The 12,417-nt window shown below is 46.6% G+C and overlaps 6 non-coding genes across 6 annotated transcripts; all 6 read right to left on the bottom strand.

The window, feature by feature from the left end:
• Positions 1–313: 313 nt before the first annotated feature.
• LOC130316083 (U2 spliceosomal RNA) lies at positions 314–504 on the bottom strand. The gene has a single exon (XR_008863466.1). It is a non-coding gene; the product is annotated as a U2 spliceosomal RNA (small nuclear RNA).
• A 2,089-nt stretch (positions 505–2,593) lies between these two features.
• Positions 2,594–2,784, bottom strand: LOC130316088 (U2 spliceosomal RNA). Its single transcript, XR_008863470.1, has one exon. It is a non-coding gene; the product is annotated as a U2 spliceosomal RNA (small nuclear RNA).
• A 2,080-nt stretch (positions 2,785–4,864) lies between these two features.
• LOC130316089 (U2 spliceosomal RNA) lies at positions 4,865–5,055 on the bottom strand. The gene has a single exon (XR_008863471.1). It is a non-coding gene; the product is annotated as a U2 spliceosomal RNA (small nuclear RNA).
• Positions 5,056–7,140: 2,085 nt separating this feature from the next.
• LOC130316060 (U2 spliceosomal RNA) lies at positions 7,141–7,331 on the bottom strand. Its single transcript, XR_008863445.1, has one exon. It is a non-coding gene; the product is annotated as a U2 spliceosomal RNA (small nuclear RNA).
• Positions 7,332–9,399: 2,068 nt separating this feature from the next.
• Positions 9,400–9,590, bottom strand: LOC130316061 (U2 spliceosomal RNA). Its single transcript, XR_008863446.1, has one exon. It is a non-coding gene; the product is annotated as a U2 spliceosomal RNA (small nuclear RNA).
• A 2,085-nt stretch (positions 9,591–11,675) lies between these two features.
• LOC130316062 (U2 spliceosomal RNA) lies at positions 11,676–11,866 on the bottom strand. Its single transcript, XR_008863447.1, has one exon. It is a non-coding gene; the product is annotated as a U2 spliceosomal RNA (small nuclear RNA).
• Positions 11,867–12,417: the final 551 nt, after the last annotated feature.

The raw sequence follows: 12,417 nt of genomic DNA on the forward strand, positions 1-12,417 counted from the left end.
ATTTTGTCAATTAGGAACATTCAGCACCCACCCGCTATCAAGGCAGCTGCCTATCATGTCATGCCCTACCTGCACAGGTGTGCTGGCTACTCAAATGATCCAATTAAGGAGGCCATTTAGTCAGCAGCAGCAGAAGTCCTGTGCCTGGACGCTCCAACAGCGGCCAGACACAAGCAGAAGCAGCAGAAGCAGCAGCAGCAGCACCACCTTTTGTTTTTTGGCTGCAGCAGCAAGGCCCACAGGGCTGGCTAGCTGGCTAGCCAGCAAGCAGGTAGCAATGAAAGTAGGAATCTTTCTTTTTAACCCTGTAAGGGGGTGGTGCACTGTACCCGAAGATACTGCCATATCGGGTCAATGCATAGGGCGACGGAAGCAAGCTTCGAAATCGGCCCCCGTTCTCAAAAATCCATTTAATATATGGTCCCCAGATAGGGGACGTATCAGATATTAAACTGATAAGAACAGATACTACACTTGATCTTAGCCAAAAGGCCGAGAAGCGATAACCGTGAAAGGGGCGGGCCCAACAAGGTCCCCTTCATGGGCACTATCACTGCTTGCTGTCAGGGAGGCTGCCAGACAATTTTCCATGCACACTCTGGGCTGGGGGGCAGTCAACCACCAGTACACACAGCAGAACCTAAACCCATACCATTATTGCTAAGCAGCAAGACAGGGGCCCATTGCACTCCCACGGGGCCTTTTTAAATGCAATCCATAACCCGGATTTGCCAGGAACCCTTCTTACTCCTCCTACTTGCATGTGACACTGGGCTTAGGATCTGCATAGGAAACACACACACAAGCACACACCTACCTTTGTTGCCTGCAGATGCCTCCTTGGCTGTCCCCAAACGGTATCAAACCAACACCCACGGGAAGCTGTAAGCATAGAGGACATGCCTGCACCCCATTGGACTTACCTGTGTGGGTTAAATCCGGGTTATTTGACAACCTATGGCGGTGATGGTTCTGCTCAGGCAGAGCAGTGCTGATGCTCCTCATAAAGCTGTCGCTGCTGTGAAGGTTCTAGGTGACATCACAAATCCCTATGGTTACATACACAACAAAGCTGGGTTGTTGTTGTTTACACTCTGCAAGGCCTGTGGAAGTGAGTGACATCATAGCACTGTAGTTCTGAGGGTTCTAGATGGATGCAACAATCTCCTGTTGCTTCTATGAAGGCCATAATAGACGACATCACCAAACAGCTCCATAGTCACATACACAGCAAAGGAGAGATGTTGTTTACACCTAGTGATGTCAGTGGTATTGAGTGACATCACAGCACAGTGCTAAGGCTCCTGGGCCTGGACACAGCAGCGGCTGCAATATCTCAACGGAGAATACGTTTATATATATGTGTGTGTGTGCGCGTATATATATATATATATATATATATATATATATATATATATATATTTCTCCGCCGAAATCACTTTTAAACCCATTTCCACCTTTTTTTCCCTTCTCTTCCTCTTACTTTTTTTTCACGTTTTTTTACGTTTTTCTCCTTTTCGCCTCTTTTCTGGGCGTATTATTCTTCTTTTTCTTCTTTTTTTTCGTCTAATGCATACCCCATCAGTGCAGCAATGCTTATTCAATACCGCCAGCAGATGGAGACACTGGGGGATAATTTTCTAAGGATTTATACTGATTTTTCCTGTCTGAATTTGTCGCACAGAAAGTTGCAGGCCAAATATGTGTGACATTTCTGCGACTTTAGCTTCTAGAGCATTTTTACAACATTATACATAGGTGCTGAATACATAAAAAGCGACTGTTCAGCGACAGACAAGTCGCATCGGCTGAAAGTAGGCCAGAATGTCAGTCCATGTTGGAGCAGGTTTAGATACAGTCTAAAGTATAGATCTCAAAGTCTGTGCACAGAATTTAGCAAGGGCCTCGCACCTTCTGATGCATCAGGTAGGTGCACAATAGCATAGCCTAACCCTCTGTACTTTGGTCTATATTGATGCGGGACATAGACAGCCAGCTGATGACCAATCCATTAGTGCAATGGATGGCTGGAAGCATTTGTCTTTGCCTTTGCAATACCACAGAAGCAATGCATGGTCAATGTACAGCAATGACACACCTGTGTGAACAGCCAGGAGACCCCCCCCCCCCCCCCATGTTATGTTACATAGTTACATAGTTAGTACGGTCGAAAAAAGACATATGTCCATCAAGTTCAACCAGGGAATTAAGGGGTAGGGGTGTGGCGCGATATTGGGGAAGGGATGAGATTTTATATTTCTTCATAAGCATTAATCTTATTTTGTCAATTAGGAACATTCAGCACCCACCCGCTATCAAGGCAGCTGCCTATCATGTCATGCCCTACCTGCACAGGTGTGCTGGCTACTCAAATGATCCAATTAAGGAGGCCATTTAGTCAGCAGCAGCAGAAGTCCTGTGCCTGGACGCTCCAACAGCGGCCAGACACAAGCAGAAGCAGCAGAAGCAGCAGCAGCAGCACCACCTTTTGTTTTTTGGCTGCAGCAGCAGCAGGCCCACAGGGCTGGCTAGCTGGCTAGCCAGCAAGCAGGTAGCAATGAAAGTAGGAATCTTTCTTTTTAACCCTGTAAGGGGGTGGTGCACTGTACCCGAAGATACTGCCATATCGGGTCAATGCATAGGGCGACGGAAGCAAGCTTCGAAATCGGCCCCCGTTCTCAAAAATCCATTTAATATATGGTCCCCAGATAGGGGACGTATCAGATATTAAACTGATAAGAACAGATACTACACTTGATCTTAGCCAAAAGGCCGAGAAGCGATAACCGTGAAAGGGGCGGGCCCAACAAGGTCCCCTTCATGGGCACTATCACTGCTTGCTGTCAGGGAGGCTGCCAGACAATTTTCCATGCACACTCTGGGCTGGGGGGCAGTCAACCACCAGTACACACAGCAGAACCTAAACCCATACCATTATTGCTAAGCAGCAAGACAGGGGCCCATTGCACTCCCACGGGGCCTTTTTAAATGCAATCCATAACCCGGATTTGCCAGGAACCCTTCTTACTCCTCCTACTTGCATGTGACACTGGGCTTAGGATCTGCATAGGAAACACACACACAAGCACACACCTACCTTTGTTGCCTGCAGATGCCTCCTTGGCTGTCCCCAAACGGTATCAAACCAACACCCACGGGAAGCTGTAAGCATAGAGGACATGCCTGCACCCCATTGGACTTACCTGTGTGGGTTAAATCCGGGTTATTTGACAACCTATGGCGGTGATGGTTCTGCTCAGGCAGAGCAGTGCTGATGCTCCTCATAAAGCTGTCGCTGCTGTGAAGGTTCTAGGTGACATCACAAATCCCTATGGTTACATACACAACAAAGCTGGGTTGTTGTTGTTTACACTCTGCAAGGCCTGTGGAAGTGAGTGACATCATAGCACTGTAGTTCTGAGGGTTCTAGATGGATGCAACAATCTCCTGTTGCTTCTATGAAGGCCATAATAGACGACATCACCAAACAGCTCCATAGTCACATACACAGCAAAGGAGAGATGTTGTTTACACCTAGTGATGTCAGTGGTATTGAGTGACATCACAGCACAGTGCTAAGGCTCCTGGGCCTGGACACAGCAGCGGCTGCAATATCTCAACGGAGAATACGTTTATATATATGTGTGTGTGTGCGCGTATATATATATATATATATATATATATATATATATATATTTCTCCGCCGAAATCACTTTTAAACCCATTTCCACCTTTTTTTCCCTTCTCTTCCTCTTACTTTTTTTTCACGTTTTTTTACGTTTTTCTCCTTTTCGCCTCTTTTCTGGGCGTATTATTCTTCTTTTTCTTCTTTTTTTTCGTCTAATGCATACCCCATCAGTGCAGCAATGCTTATTCAATACCGCCAGCAGATGGAGACACTGGGGGATAATTTTCTAAGGATTTATACTGATTTTTCCTGTCTGAATTTGTCGCACAGAAAGTTGCAGGCCAAATATGTGTGACATTTCTGCGACTTTAGCTTCTAGAGCATTTTTACAACATTATACATAGGTGCTGAATACATAAAAAGCGACTGTTCAGCGACAGACAAGTCGCATCGGCTGAAAGTAGGCCAGAATGTCAGTCCATGTTGGAGCAGGTTTAGATACAGTCTAAAGTATAGATCTCAAAGTCTGTGCACAGAATTTAGCAAGGGCCTCGCACCTTCTGATGCATCAGGTAGGTGCACAATAGCATAGCCTAACCCTCTGTACTTTGGTCTATATTGATGCGGGACATAGACAGCCAGCTGATGACCAATCCATTAGTGCAATGGATGGCTGGAAGCATTTGTCTTTGCCTTTGCAATACCACAGAAGCAATGCATGGTCAATGTACAGCAATGACACACCTGTGTGAACAGCCAGGAGACCCCCCCCCCCCCCCATGTTATGTTACATAGTTACATAGTTAGTACGGTCGAAAAAAGACATATGTCCATCAAGTTCAACCAGGGAATTAAGGGGTAGGGGTGTGGCGCGATATTGGGGAAGGGATGAGATTTTATATTTCTTCATAAGCATTAATCTTATTTTGTCAATTAGGAACATTCAGCACCCACCCGCTATCAAGGCAGCTGCCTATCATGTCATGCCCTACCTGCACAGGTGTGCTGGCTACTCAAATGATCCAATTAAGGAGGCCATTTAGTCAGCAGCAGCAGAAGTCCTGTGCCTGGACGCTCCAACAGCGGCCAGACACAAGCAGAAGCAGCAGAAGCAGCAGCAGCAGCACCACCTTTTGTTTTTTGGCTGCAGCAGCAAGGCCCACAGGGCTGGCTAGCTGGCTAGCCAGCAAGCAGGTAGCAATGAAAGTAGGAATCTTTCTTTTTAACCCTGTAAGGGGGTGGTGCACTGTACCCGAAGATACTGCCATATCGGGTCAATGCATAGGGCGACGGAAGCAAGCTTCGAAATCGGCCCCCGTTCTCAAAAATCCATTTAATATATGGTCCCCAGATAGGGGACGTATCAGATATTAAACTGATAAGAACAGATACTACACTTGATCTTAGCCAAAAGGCCGAGAAGCGATAACCGTGAAAGGGGCGGGCCCAACAAGGTCCCCTTCATGGGCACTATCACTGCTTGCTGTCAGGGAGGCTGCCAGACAATTTTCCATGCACACTCTGGGCTGGGGGGCAGTCAACCACCAGTACACACAGCAGAACCTAAACCCATACCATTATTGCTAAGCAGCAAGACAGGGGCCCATTGCACTCCCACGGGGCCTTTTTAAATGCAATCCATAACCCGGATTTGCCAGGAACCCTTCTTACTCCTCCTACTTGCATGTGACACTGGGCTTAGGATCTGCATAGGAAACACACACACAAGCACACACCTACCTTTGTTGCCTGCAGATGCCTCCTTGGCTGTCCCCAAACGGTATCAAACCAACACCCACGGGAAGCTGTAAGCATAGAGGACATGCCTGCACCCCATTGGACTTACCTGTGTGGGTTAAATCCGGGTTATTTGACAACCTATGGCGGTGATGGTTCTGCTCAGGCAGAGCAGTGCTGATGCTCCTCATAAAGCTGTCGCTGCTGTGAAGGTTCTAGGTGACATCACAAATCCCTATGGTTACATACACAACAAAGCTGGGTTGTTGTTGTTTACACTCTGCAAGGCCTGTGGAAGTGAGTGACATCATAGCACTGTAGTTCTGAGGGTTCTAGATGGATGCAACAATCTCCTGTTGCTTCTATGAAGGCCATAATAGACGACATCACCAAACAGCTCCATAGTCACATACACAGCAAAGGAGAGATGTTGTTTACACCTAGTGATGTCAGTGGTATTGAGTGACATCACAGCACAGTGCTAAGGCTCCTGGGCCTGGACACAGCAGCGGCTGCAATATCTCAACGGAGAATACGTTTATATATATGTGTGTGTGTGCGCGTATATATATATATATATATATATATATATATATATATATATATATTCTCCGCCGAAATCACTTTTAAACCCATTTCCACCTTTTTTTCCCTTCTCTTCCTCTTACTTTTTTTTCACGTTTTTTTACGTTTTTCTCCTTTTCGCCTCTTTTCTGGGCGTATTATTCTTCTTTTTCTTCTTTTTTTTCGTCTAATGCATACCCCATCAGTGCAGCAATGCTTATTCAATACCGCCAGCAGATGGAGACACTGGGGGATAATTTTCTAAGGATTTATACTGATTTTTCCTGTCTGAATTTGTCGCACAGAAAGTTGCAGGCCAAATATGTGTGACATTTCTGCGACTTTAGCTTCTAGAGCATTTTTACAACATTATACATAGGTGCTGAATACATAAAAAGCGACTGTTCAGCGACAGACAAGTCGCATCGGCTGAAAGTAGGCCAGAATGTCAGTCCATGTTGGAGCAGGTTTAGATACAGTCTAAAGTATAGATCTCAAAGTCTGTGCACAGAATTTAGCAAGGGCCTCGCACCTTCTGATGCATCAGGTAGGTGCACAATAGCATAGCCTAACCCTCTGTACTTTGGTCTATATTGATGCGGGACATAGACAGCCAGCTGATGACCAATCCATTAGTGCAATGGATGGCTGGAAGCATTTGTCTTTGCCTTTGCAATACCACAGAAGCAATGCATGGTCAATGTACAGCAATGACACACCTGTGTGAACAGCCAGGAGACCCCCCCCCCCCCCCATGTTATGTTACATAGTTACATAGTTAGTACGGTCGAAAAAAGACATATGTCCATCAAGTTCAACCAGGGAATTAAGGGGTAGGGGTGTGGCGCGATATTGGGGAAGGGATGAGATTTTATATTTCTTCATAAGCATTAATCTTATTTTGTCAATTAGGAACATTCAGCACCCACCCGCTATCAAGGCAGCTGCCTATCATGTCATGCCCTACCTGCACAGGTGTGCTGGCTACTCAAATGATCCAATTAAGGAGGCCATTTAGTCAGCAGCAGCAGAAGTCCTGTGCCTGGACGCTCCAACAGCGGCCAGACACAAGCAGAAGCAGCAGAAGCAGCAGCAGCAGCACCACCTTTTGTTTTTTGGCTGCAGCAGCAAGGCCCACAGGGCTGGCTAGCTGGCTAGCCAGCAAGCAGGTAGCAATGAAAGTAGGAATCTTTCTTTTTAACCCTGTAAGGGGGTGGTGCACTGTACCCGAAGATACTGCCATATCGGGTCAATGCATAGGGCGACGGAAGCAAGCTTCGAAATCGGCCCCCGTTCTCAAAAATCCATTTAATATATGGTCCCCAGATAGGGGACGTATCAGATATTAAACTGATAAGAACAGATACTACACTTGATCTTAGCCAAAAGGCCGAGAAGCGATAACCGTGAAAGGGGCGGGCCCAACAAGGTCCCCTTCATGGGCACTATCACTGCTTGCTGTCAGGGAGGCTGCCAGACAATTTTCCATGCACACTCTGGGCTGGGGGGCAGTCAACCACCAGTACACACAGCAGAACCTAAACCCATACCATTATTGCTAAGCAGCAAGACAGGGGCCCATTGCACTCCCACGGGGCCTTTTTAAATGCAATCCATAACCCGGATTTGCCAGGAACCCTTCTTACTCCTCCTACTTGCATGTGACACTGGGCTTAGGATCTGCATAGGAAACACACACACAAGCACACACCTACCTTTGTTGCCTGCAGATGCCTCCTTGGCTGTCCCCAAACGGTATCAAACCAACACCCACGGGAAGCTGTAAGCATAGAGGACATGCCTGCACCCCATTGGACTTACCTGTGTGGGTTAAATCCGGGTTATTTGACAACCTATGGCGGTGATGGTTCTGCTCAGGCAGAGCAGTGCTGATGCTCCTCATAAAGCTGTCGCTGCTGTGAAGGTTCTAGGTGACATCACAAATCCCTATGGTTACATACACAACAAAGCTGGGTTGTTGTTGTTTACACTCTGCAAGGCCTGTGGAAGTGAGTGACATCATAGCACTGTAGTTCTGAGGGTTCTAGATGGATGCAACAATCTCCTGTTGCTTCTATGAAGGCCATAATAGACGACATCACCAAACAGCTCCATAGTCACATACACAGCAAAGGAGAGATGTTGTTTACACCTAGTGATGTCAGTGGTATTGAGTGACATCACAGCACAGTGCTAAGGCTCCTGGGCCTGGACACAGCAGCGGCTGCAATATCTCAACGGAGAATACGTTTATATATATGTGTGTGTGTGCGCGTATATATATATATATATATATATATATTTCTCCGCCGAAATCACTTTTAAACCCATTTCCACCTTTTTTTCCCTTCTCTTCCTCTTACTTTTTTTTCACGTTTTTTTACGTTTTTCTCCTTTTCGCCTCTTTTCTGGGCGTATTATTCTTCTTTTTCTTCTTTTTTTTCGTCTAATGCATACCCCATCAGTGCAGCAATGCTTATTCAATACCGCCAGCAGATGGAGACACTGGGGGATAATTTTCTAAGGATTTATACTGATTTTTCCTGTCTGAATTTGTCGCACAGAAAGTTGCAGGCCAAATATGTGTGACATTTCTGCGACTTTAGCTTCTAGAGCATTTTTACAACATTATACATAGGTGCTGAATACATAAAAAGCGACTGTTCAGCGACAGACAAGTCGCATCGGCTGAAAGTAGGCCAGAATGTCAGTCCATGTTGGAGCAGGTTTAGATACAGTCTAAAGTATAGATCTCAAAGTCTGTGCACAGAATTTAGCAAGGGCCTCGCACCTTCTGATGCATCAGGTAGGTGCACAATAGCATAGCCTAACCCTCTGTACTTTGGTCTATATTGATGCGGGACATAGACAGCCAGCTGATGACCAATCCATTAGTGCAATGGATGGCTGGAAGCATTTGTCTTTGCCTTTGCAATACCACAGAAGCAATGCATGGTCAATGTACAGCAATGACACACCTGTGTGAACAGCCAGGAGACCCCCCCCCCCCCCCATGTTATGTTACATAGTTACATAGTTAGTACGGTCGAAAAAAGACATATGTCCATCAAGTTCAACCAGGGAATTAAGGGGTAGGGGTGTGGCGCGATATTGGGGAAGGGATGAGATTTTATATTTCTTCATAAGCATTAATCTTATTTTGTCAATTAGGAACATTCAGCACCCACCCGCTATCAAGGCAGCTGCCTATCATGTCATGCCCTACCTGCACAGGTGTGCTGGCTACTCAAATGATCCAATTAAGGAGGCCATTTAGTCAGCAGCAGCAGAAGTCCTGTGCCTGGACGCTCCAACAGCGGCCAGACACAAGCAGAAGCAGCAGAAGCAGCAGCAGCAGCACCACCTTTTGTTTTTTGGCTGCAGCAGCAAGGCCCACAGGGCTGGCTAGCTGGCTAGCCAGCAAGCAGGTAGCAATGAAAGTAGGAATCTTTCTTTTTAACCCTGTAAGGGGGTGGTGCACTGTACCCGAAGATACTGCCATATCGGGTCAATGCATAGGGCGACGGAAGCAAGCTTCGAAATCGGCCCCCGTTCTCAAAAATCCATTTAATATATGGTCCCCAGATAGGGGACGTATCAGATATTAAACTGATAAGAACAGATACTACACTTGATCTTAGCCAAAAGGCCGAGAAGCGATAACCGTGAAAGGGGCGGGCCCAACAAGGTCCCCTTCATGGGCACTATCACTGCTTGCTGTCAGGGAGGCTGCCAGACAATTTTCCATGCACACTCTGGGCTGGGGGGCAGTCAACCACCAGTACACACAGCAGAACCTAAACCCATACCATTATTGCTAAGCAGCAAGACAGGGGCCCATTGCACTCCCACGGGGCCTTTTTAAATGCAATCCATAACCCGGATTTGCCAGGAACCCTTCTTACTCCTCCTACTTGCATGTGACACTGGGCTTAGGATCTGCATAGGAAACACACACACAAGCACACACCTACCTTTGTTGCCTGCAGATGCCTCCTTGGCTGTCCCCAAACGGTATCAAACCAACACCCACGGGAAGCTGTAAGCATAGAGGACATGCCTGCACCCCATTGGACTTACCTGTGTGGGTTAAATCCGGGTTATTTGACAACCTATGGCGGTGATGGTTCTGCTCAGGCAGAGCAGTGCTGATGCTCCTCATAAAGCTGTCGCTGCTGTGAAGGTTCTAGGTGACATCACAAATCCCTATGGTTACATACACAACAAAGCTGGGTTGTTGTTGTTTACACTCTGCAAGGCCTGTGGAAGTGAGTGACATCATAGCACTGTAGTTCTGAGGGTTCTAGATGGATGCAACAATCTCCTGTTGCTTCTATGAAGGCCATAATAGACGACATCACCAAACAGCTCCATAGTCACATACACAGCAAAGGAGAGATGTTGTTTACACCTAGTGATGTCAGTGGTATTGAGTGACATCACAGCACAGTGCTAAGGCTCCTGGGCCTGGACACAGCAGCGGCTGCAATATCTCAACGGAGAATACGTTTATATATATGTGTGTGTGTGCGCGTATATATATATATATATATATATATATATATATATATATATATTTCTCCGCCGAAATCACTTTTAAACCCATTTCCACCTTTTTTTCCCTTCTCTTCCTCTTACTTTTTTTTCACGTTTTTTTACGTTTTTCTCCTTTTCGCCTCTTTTCTGGGCGTATTATTCTTCTTTTTCTTCTTTTTTTTCGTCTAATGCATACCCCATCAGTGCAGCAATGCTTATTCAATACCGCCAGCAGATGGAGACACTGGGGGATAATTTTCTAAGGATTTATACTGATTTTTCCTGTCTGAATTTGTCGCACAGAAAGTTGCAGGCCAAATATGTGTGACATTTCTGCGACTTTAGCTTCTAGAGCATTTTTACAACATTATACATAGGTGCTGAATACATAAAAAGCGACTGTTCAGCGACAGACAAGTCGCATCGGCTGAAAGTAGGCCAGAATGTCAGTCCATGTTGGAGCAGGTTTAGATACAGTCTAAAGTATAGATCTCAAAGTCTGTGCACAGAATTTAGCAAGGGCCTCGCACCTTCTGATGCATCAGGTAGGTGCACAATAGCATAGCCTAACCCTCTGTACTTTGGTCTATATTGATGCGGGACATAGACAGCCAGCTGATGACCAATCCATTAGTGCAATGGATGGCTGGAAGCATTTGTCTTTGCCTTTGCAATACCACAGAAGCAATGCATGGTCAATGTACAGCAATGACACACCTGTGTGAACAGCCAGGAGACCCCCCCCCCCCCCCCATGTTATGTTACATAGTTACATAGTTAGTACGGTCGAAAAAAGACATATGTCCATCAAGTTCAACCAGGGAATTAAGGGGTAGGGGTGTGGCGCGATATTGGGGAAGGGATGAGATTTTATATTTCTTCATAAGCATTAATCTTATTTTGTCAATTAGGAACATTCAGCACCCACCCGCTATCAAGGCAGCTGCCTATCATGTCATGCCCTACCTGCACAGGTGTGCTGGCTACTCAAATGATCCAATTAAGGAGGCCATTTAGTCAGCAGCAGCAGAAGTCCTGTGCCTGGACGCTCCAACAGCGGCCAGACACAAGCAGAAGCAGCAGAAGCAGCAGCAGCAGCACCACCTTTTGTTTTTTGGCTGCAGCAGCAAGGCCCACAGGGCTGGCTAGCTGGCTAGCCAGCAAGCAGGTAGCAATGAAAGTAGGAATCTTTCTTTTTAACCCTGTAAGGGGGTGGTGCACTGTACCCGAAGATACTGCCATATCGGGTCAATGCATAGGGCGACGGAAGCAAGCTTCGAAATCGGCCCCCGTTCTCAAAAATCCATTTAATATATGGTCCCCAGATAGGGGACGTATCAGATATTAAACTGATAAGAACAGATACTACACTTGATCTTAGCCAAAAGGCCGAGAAGCGATAACCGTGAAAGGGGCGGGCCCAACAAGGTCCCCTTCATGGGCACTATCACTGCTTGCTGTCAGGGAGGCTGCCAGACAATTTTCCATGCACACTCTGGGCTGGGGGGCAGTCAACCACCAGTACACACAGCAGAACCTAAACCCATACCATTATTGCTAAGCAGCAAGACAGGGGCCCATTGCACTCCCACGGGGCCTTTTTAAATGCAATCCATAACCCGGATTTGCCAGGAACCCTTCTTACTCCTCCTACTTGCATGTGACACTGGGCTTAGGATCTGCATAGGAAACACACACACAAGCACACACCTACCTTTGTTGCCTGCAGATGCCTCCTTGGCTGTCCCCAAACGGTATCAAACCAACACCCACGGGAAGCTGTAAGCATAGAGGACATGCCTGCACCCCATTGGACTTACCTGTGTGGGTTAAATCCGGGTTATTTGACAACCTATGGCGGTGATGGTTCTGCTCAGGCAGAGCAGTGCTGATGCTCCTCATAAAGCTGTCGCTGCTGTGAAGGTTCTAGGTGACATCACAAATCCCTATGG

This window comes from Hyla sarda, unplaced genomic scaffold, assembly GCF_029499605.1.
Source record: "Hyla sarda isolate aHylSar1 unplaced genomic scaffold, aHylSar1.hap1 scaffold_1901, whole genome shotgun sequence".
NCBI lineage: Eukaryota > Metazoa > Chordata > Amphibia > Anura > Hylidae > Hyla > Hyla sarda.